Source organism: Arachis ipaensis, chromosome B01, assembly GCF_000816755.2.
Source record: "Arachis ipaensis cultivar K30076 chromosome B01, Araip1.1, whole genome shotgun sequence".
Lineage (NCBI taxonomy): Eukaryota > Viridiplantae > Streptophyta > Magnoliopsida > Fabales > Fabaceae > Arachis > Arachis ipaensis.
The window spans coordinates 106,300,447-106,309,580 of NC_029785.2; positions in this window are offsets into that span (position 1 = coordinate 106,300,447).

Sequence of the window (9,134 nt, forward strand, 5' to 3'; positions counted from 1 at the left end):
ACGAAGAGCTCTACAAAACTCACCCAAGAAACTGGTAATAAAATCAAGAATCTCTTCTCAGATTTTCCTTCAAAAATTCGAAAATCTAGTATTTGGGGTTTTTGAGATTTTGGTGTTTTAATGTGTTTAGGATCAATCTAACTTGAAGAATCTACTGGGCTTTGCTTCCAAAACTATTAGGTAAGGTGAGTTATTCTTAACCCTTGTGAAATTGTGATTATGATGAACCCTAGGTTAATTAGCTATGAATTACGTATATATATAGCTTGAAGTTGTGATTAATGGCATTTACTTGGAGTTGAATTGGTGGCTTGGTTGTGTTTGGAAGCTTGATTGCACTCAAATTGGGTTTTAGTGCATATTGAAAATCGGTCAAGGTATGGTTTCGGTTTTCTCTATGAAATATATAATATTTCTGGACATTTAGGCTAGAGACCCATATGATATGATTGAATTGAACTGGTTGTTGGAATTGTTGTATGACGATGTATGATGATTTGATAATTTGGGTTATTTTGATGAATTGTGATGTTGATGTTGATAATATGGTGTTGAAGATTTAGATTGAGATTGATCGTGATTATTGTTGGTGATATAATGATGATGGGTGATTGTGTTGGGTGAAAAATATTTTAGTGTGAAATAATTGATAAATTGAGGTTGAGGAATGTATAATGTGAATGAAATTGGTGTAAATGGTGATTTGTGGCACAAAAGGTAAGTTATGAGGTATATTGGAGTTTGGAGTGGTTTTGGTTTGGTTTTGGTTGGAAATGTTGGTAAGTTGAGAATTTAGGGAACTTTGGTAAAAATGGATTTTTAGTGATTTTTGACGGATCATATCTTGAGCTACAGTTTTTGAAATTGAATGTATTTTATATTAAATAAATATAATTTAAAAAGCTTTAAAATGGTATAAATTTTGTGAAAATCTGAATTTTGTAGAAAAAGATATGATCGTTGCAAGTTGGTGTCTGAAATCTGAATTCTGTGAATGTTGCAGAATTTGTGATTTCTGGTTTGTGTGCGCACGCACAGCCCTGTGAGCCCGCACACCCCGTGTATTTTTCTTTGGAAATGTGCGCATGCACAGCCTTGTGCGCACGCACACACGGGTATATGGTTGCTGTTGGGAGCGCTAGCACGCTCTGTGCACACACACAACCAATGAAGTTTTGCAAGTTGTGCGCATGCACACGTTGGAAGGTGCACTCTGTTGAGGGCGTTCGCACGCATTATGCGAATGAGCATGATTAGAAATTTTTACTCCTATGCGTACGCACACCTTTATGCTTACGCACACTTCTTGAAAATCCTGCTGGGCGTGTGTACACACACCCCTATGCATACGCACACTACCCTGTTTTTCAATAAAAATCTTGTTTTTAACTGTTTCACCTTCCTGGCAAGCTTGTAAACTTTCGTGACACTTATCTAAGACTCTTTAGCTTGTTTTTGGGTGTCAAAACATAGAGAAAGTCCTAGATGAATCTAATTAGGTATTTCTGGTAAAAAGTTAGAGAACGGAGGCTTAGATTTCTGGAGTACTGAGGACAGTTTTGGTTGAGTGAGAAGGCGGCGTATGGTATTGGTGATTTCTGACAACAAAATGTGAAAGTGGTGAACTAATGAGTTATGAATGAAATGTGAAAGTGGTGAACTAATGAGTTCTGAATGAATTGTGAAAGTGGTGAATTACTGAGTACTGAATAAAAATGATTTTCTGAAAACCATTGAATCACTATTTTATACTGAGAATTATGAGATGCTATGCGCCTGGCAGGGACGGCAGTTAATCTTGCCTGTCAAGGTCGCGACGACGGCGTAAGGATGGTGGTTAATCCCGCTTACGTTGAGATGTGAGGTCCGTGGCAAGAGTATCCCGCTCGCATCCCTTCGGATCACTAGAGTGTGCAAGCACTATATCCTGGACCATGTTCCAAGCACGATATCTCGGGGGTTCCCAGTATGATACCGAAGGGCGACATCTCCATGGAGGTGTTTCAGGTTGGCAGTTGAACCGACAATGTGATATCACAGCCAATAGGACAGGCATTCATCATGTGCATCTTTTATCTGTTTGCTTGCTTTGCCAACTTGTATTGTTTGCCTAATTGTATAACATGCCTAATTGCTTATTCGAATTACTTGACATATATGCTTATACTTGAGTTTTACTTGCATTATATTAATTGTGTATTCTACTGGGATTGAGGAGGTTCGGAAGGCGGTGGCGAGAGATGGCATGGAGGATAGATAGGCTGGTGAAGGCTGTGGGACAGCGGAGAGTTGTTAGATTAAAAATCCACTAAGTTATAATACCTCTTTAATGTTATGGTTTCAAGTTATGTTTTAATGTTTTGGTTATGCTTTAAGATGAATCTTGTGATGGATATTGTTCATGCCCTGGGTCGAGATGTACGACCCGAGCTGATTAAAGATAAGTCGACCGACCTCTTCAGGTTAGGATTACCCGAGCTCTTTTGAAAGAGCTCGGCCAAATCATTACAAGGAGCCCAAGTAGGCCCAAATAAAGGGACGTAGCCCAATCTAAAGGCAATTAAAGCCTAGAAAGATAAGTGCGGTCCCCCAAAAGATAAGATGACTTCACTCAAAGATAAGATAAGATAAGATAACTATATTATCTCCAGAAAGGTCACTCTACACTACTATAAATACACTTGAGCACCCAGGTATAACTCATACTCTGATTCTACAAAAAACCTGCTAAAAGCCCATGCTAACTTAAGCATCGGAGTCTCTTGCAGGTACCACCACCCTCTGGTGACGAAGGATCAGCAGCATCTCCAGCTCCACCAGTTCCAACAAGTCGGACACGACAGCTCCGGCCACCACAGGATATCTCATCCACCAGTTCTAACAAGTCAGAAATTCTTATACAGGAACATTGTTACAAGGTTTGGGGTTCCTTGCTCTATCACCACAGACAATGGAACTCAATTTACGGACACATGCTTCAGGAAGTTGGTGGCAGACTTGAAAATAAAGCATCAATTTACATCCGTAGAACACCCACAAGCTAATGGACAAGCAGAAGCAGCTAACAAAGTCATATTGGCTGGGTTAAAACGGAGACTACAGGACGCAAAGGGAGCCTGGGCTGAAGAGCTCCCACAAGTCCTATGGGCATATCAGACAACTCCAGACTCCACCACAAAGGAATCACCTTTCCGATTGGCTTACGGAATGGAGGCAATGATCCCAGTGGAGGTCGAAGAAGGATCGCCCAGAATGATCCACTACAGTGAAGAGGCCAACTCCCAACTTCAAAGGAAAGAGCTTGACCTACTTCCAGAAATTCGAGAAAGAGCTCGGATCAGGGAGGAAGCATTAAAACGTCGAATGGCCTCAAGATACAATCAGAAGGTAGTACAGTGAAGTTTTGCCAACAACGACCTCATCTTAATCCGAAATGATATCGGAACAAGTCGATCAGGAGAGAGGAAGCTAGCAGCTAACTGGAAAGGACCCTACTGAGTCATAAAGGTACTCGGAAAAGGCTACTACAAGGTGTCCGAACTAGAAGGGCGAGAGCTACCAAGGTCATGGCATGCCTGCAACCTAAGAAGGTATTATAGTTAGAGATAATAAGGATCTTAGGTCAAGGTGCACTCTTTTTCCTGAAAAGGTTTTTTAACGAGGCACCAAGCCAAGATCTGTAAAATTACCTGACTTAGAGGGGTAAACACTCGCATGTATATATTTTATTTGCATATATGTCTACTTTCTATTGGAATAAAACTTTTCAGATTTTCTACAAAGTTTCTCTACAAAGACGCATTAATCTGAACACAAAAATCTATCGCCCGATTACAAAGCTACAGGTCGGCAAGGTAAAAACCAAATTCACCGCCTGACCATGATGAAATCAAATTCATTGTCCAAAACTCTACAAAGGTCGGCAAGGTGAAAACAAAATTCACCGCCCGACTTCGACAAGGTCGGCCAAGCGAGAACTAAACTCGCCGCCCGACTTCGACAAAATCGGCAAGATGAAAAAGCGATAAAAATAGATTAATGCGAGAGCGACAAAAGTTATAAAAAGTAATCCATAGAAAGAGGCCTGACGAGGTATGAGTAAAAATGGATTACTAGAAATAACTTAGAAAGGACCGACTAAGAAGAAGTCGGACCAGACCAGTGAAAGCGACAAAAGTTATAAAAAGTAATCCATAGAAAGAGGCCTGACGAGGTCTGAGAAAAAATGGATTGCTAAAAATAACTTAGAATGGACCAACGTGAGGAAGTCGGACCAATCGATATGAAAGCTACAAAAGTTATAAAAAGTAATCCATAGAAAGAGGCCTGACGAGGTCTGAGTAAAAATGGATTACTAGAAATAACTTAGAAAGGATCGACAAAAAAGGAGTCAGACCCGACCAATCAAAGCAACAAAAGTTATAAAAAGTAATCCATAAAAAGAGGTCTGGCCAGTCCTAAATAAAAATGGATTACTAAAAATAACTTAAGAAGAAACGACAAGTGAAGTTGACCAACAGCTACAGATCGGATCGACACGAGAAGTCGGACCAACGAAAGGCGTGCGCTAGAAAGGACACAGCTCGACCTAAAAAGCCACGACTTCACAAAAAGCCATCAAAATTGAGTAGACTAAAAAAGTTCCTTAAGAACATTAGCAAGTCATCAAACAAAGCTAGCCCCAAAGATCATTCCGACTAAAGCAGGAAACAAACAAACACAAAGGCAATCAAAGAGGTCGGACAGCAAGGTCCAACACTCTAAAGATTCCTGGAAATATCAAAGGTTGCAAACAAACATACCAAAAAGCTAATACAATAAAAACTCATAAGGCCACCCGAAGGTCGACCTTAGGAGTTCAAAAGCATTTGTTTTTTCCAAAGAAAGTTGCTAAGAAAAGCAACTGAAATGTCAAGGCCACACCAGGGCTCAATTACAAGAACACATAGTTCAAAAAGTTCACAGATCGGGCTATACAAAAAATACATCACAGAAAAATCATCAAGGGTTCAAGTTCTCTTCAGCAGCTGCACCCTGAGTTGTAGAAGGAGGAATAGTCTTTAAAGGAGTCGCGTCCATGGTCCCATCCTCACGATTGAGTATCTCACAATCCGGATCGGGTTGGGAATGGTCGACTTTGGCAGAAGGATTTAAAGAAGTCGCGGCTGCAGAGGCTTTAACCGGCGGCACTGATGATTGGATTTTTGATGGTATAGAATTTCACAAATGAATTCTCGTTGCAAGTATAGTTTCTAAACCAATCACTAATCCTTTCATACAAAAAGTTGTTTGCTCTTCAATCCTTGGCTTTAAATAGCATCTTTGGCGCCAAAGTTGGTTGGGATTGGGCCCCACAACCCTTGAGAATTTGTTGGTCACGTTTTCATTAAAAAATCATAAACTAGCACCGACGCGTACGCGCACAGCACGCGTACGCGTCCATGGGGTGATTCGCAGGTGCGCGCAAGCGCCAGGTGCGCGCGCGCGTCTATGGGCGAGTTCAACTTCTTTGACTTTTCATGATTTCTCCACTTTGCATGCTTTCCTCTTCACTCCTTTGATCCATTTCTAGCCTTTTCAATCTGAGATCACTAACAAACATATCAAGGCATCTAGTGGAATCAAAGGGAGATTAAAACCATCAAATTAAGGGTCTAAAAGCATGTTTTCACATCTAAGCACAAATAAGGAGACAATCACAAAACCATGCTATTTCATTGAATAAATGTGGGTAAAAGGTGATAAAATCTCTTAAAATCAATACAGGATAAACCGTCAAAACGGGGTTTATCAGGCACAGGGGGAGGATCCTCTCCTTCATCCTCATCCGGGGCAGGTTTGATTTTTCCATCTTCAACAATATTATCCAAACTAAAAAGACTCAGGTCGAGCTCGGGAGCAAGAACTCGGACCTGAGCTTTTAGGTTCTCATATGCATCAATCACACTGCCCACCAGATGACCTTGGAGCTCAGCATAGTCAGTATGAGCAGACTCCAGCCTCTCCCTGGCCTCCAACAGCTCGCCATAAAGTACGGGTATAACTCTCATTCGACTTCTTGGCCATCTCCTCGGCCAGATTCGCAGCAGCCTCCGTAGCAACAGCCCTGGATTTCTCTTTTTCTACATCCAGCTCCAGTTTAATAACTCTAGCGTCCAGCTCATCCTTCAACCCCTTAATCCTGTCATACTCCGACTTGGCTTCCAGCATAAACTCCTTTGTCGCATGGACGGTAGAGTCTTAGATTGAGCGAAACAAAGCCGCACCCATGTGCGCCATCCGAACACTACTTCTGGTAATGAAATCTAGATGGTGCAGGATGGACACGTCATCCATAGGAAGTCGGCCATAAGGGGCGATCTGGTTATCAACAAACCCCACATCATCAAAGTCAGGGGTATCCAGATTATAAGGTTCAACAGTCTTCTGCTTCTTTGGAGGAGGACCAGTAGTAGAAGGAGAGACAGCACCAGAGGTCGGCTGGATAGGATCAGAAGGAGCCAAATGAACCTGGGGAGTTGGGATAATCTTCCTCGGCCCAGAAGTGTCCAAGGTCGACCTCCTCAACGTAACATTAGAAGATCCCTCCCCAGGACCTTTGGTTGAGATATTCTGGGCAGCAGTTGCCTTTCTCGCCCTCTTAAAAGCCTTCATAGAGTCAATAGTCTTCACCATCTCTGAAAAAATAAAGCAGCAAAACCAAAGTTGCAAGTTAGAAAGAGCTGGATTGACAAAACAAACAAAACAACAAAGACAAAGCTAAAAAAAATCGGCAGCTACCCAATTCAGTTCGAAGGAGGGAAGGATTCTCCAAGAACCTCTTTGTATCGAGATGGGGAGGCTCCCCCCAATTCTCCTCTAGTACATGTACAAAAGCCTACTCAACCTCATCAAACATTTCCCAAGTATATCTAGACACTACGACATTCTGTTGCCAGCATAAGGGGAAGGCAGGCTCATTATTCTGTTCCAAGAAGAAAGGCCGAGCTCCTTCAACAGCTCAGACCTTGAAGTAATAGTTTTTGAAATCCTTAAAAGATTCATCATACATAGAAAAAACTTTCTTTCCCTGGACAACTCGGAAAGAAATCCAGGAAGCCTTCTTCTTAGCTGCCCCAGGTTTCATCAAAACGAAAAGATAAAGAAAGAGAGTTTGAGAGGGTCGGACATCCAACTCTTGGCACAACAACTGGAAGATCTTGATGAAACCCCACGAGTTCGGGTGAAGTTGGGAAGGAGCAACATTACAGGACCACAACAAGTCGGTCTCAAAGGCAGTAAAGGGAATGGTGATGTTTATTTAGCTAAAAAAGTAGTCATAAGCATAAAAGAAGGGGCGTTCCACCTGAATCAAAGTAGGAAAACAAACTCTCTCATCAGGGTCAGGTGCTATCAACTCATAATCCTTTTCCTGATCTCTATTACTACAAACCCTGTGATGTCTCCTAAGCTGCACGCAATACTCAGAATTAACCACAGAAACGCACATCAAGACGAGGGAGTCCAGCCAGTCAGACATGCCCTCGGGGACTTTGGAGGACGTCTCGATAATATTTTTGCGAGAAGACATGGGTCAACTAGTCCTACAGTAAGAAAAGAGAGAAATAGGTTACTAATCAAACAGCTCAGACAAAACAAATAATATCTCGGACAAATATGGAGATAACTCGGACAATAGCATGCAAAAGTTGAAAGACTCGGAAACAGCAGTAAAAGGAAACTCCAGAACTTACACGAAAGTCCAGGGGCATCCTTTGGGGGCAATAACAAAGTAAGAACCCATAAAAGGAGGGAAATCAACAGTCTATGTCCCGACACCTCTCAAACAAGGAAATGACCCCCCTTTTTTTTGACAGCGACATCCCACAAAGAAAGTCACAGTTCACAAAAAAGGAGTCAAAAGTCACGATCTTTTCACAAGGAAATTTTTCCTCACATCTAAAGGAAATCATCCATGCCATACAAAACAGCATACCATCAAACATCAAACAAGACCACGCAGAAATAATCAAGAAAGATCCAACCTTTTTTAAAGAAACAGTTCACTGCTTCAAACTACAAACTTACAATCGAACAAAAATGGCAATTCATAAAAATCAAAGAAACCCTCAGAGCACACGTTACAGTGATAATCAGACACAACAAAGCAGAGAAAGATGCAAAATGAATTCAAGCAAAGATAAAAACTTTTCAAAATTAGAACAATGCAAACATGAAAAGAACGGCGTGGAAGGTAAAAGAGAAAGAAGAAGAAAACCAACCTGTAGACAAGAAAAGACAATCAGAGATTGAATCAAGCGACACCGGCCAATCACCTCTCGAGTAAAAGAAAAGGGAAGCGCAAAAATGCCAAAACGGAGAAGAGAAGAAGTTACAGCAAGCAAGAGAAGAGAAAACTGATAGAAGCTTTGAAAATTCAAAGATGAGATACAAAAGAGGGAAACGAAGGAAACGGCAAAGGAGTTAATGGGTTTTACTCTCGCACGTTTCCAAGGGAACGCAAAACGCGCGTTGCAATTAAGAAGAGTGAGAAAAATGCTCCGCATTCAAGTCAGTCATAGAAACTCTACAATGAGATCAAGATGCTCGAGCTCGGCTTCCCTAACAAAGGGATCGAAGTCTACAAAAGAACACGACTCCAAAAGGAAGACCACACTCAAGCAGGGGCACTGTTCATGCCCTGGATCGAGCTATACGACCCGAGCTGATTAAAAACAAGTCGACCGACCTCTTCAGGTCAGGATTACCCGAGCTTTTTTGAAAGAGCTCGGCCAAATCGCTGCAAGGAGCCAAAGTAGGCCCAAATAAAGGGACGTAGCCCAATATAAAGGCAATTAAAGCCTAGAAAGATAAGGGTGGTCCCCCAAAAGATAAGATGACTTCACTCAAAGATAAGATAAGATAAGATAACTATCTTATCTCCAGAAAGGTCACTCTACACTACTATAAATACACTGGAGCACCCAGGTATAACTCATACTCTGATTCTACAAAAAACTTGCTAAAAGCCCATGCTAACTTAAGCATCGGAGTCTCTTGCAGGTACCACCACCCTCCGGTGACAAAGGATCAGCAGCATCTCCAGCTCCACCAGTTCCAACAAGTCGGACACGACAGCTTCGGCCACCACAGCA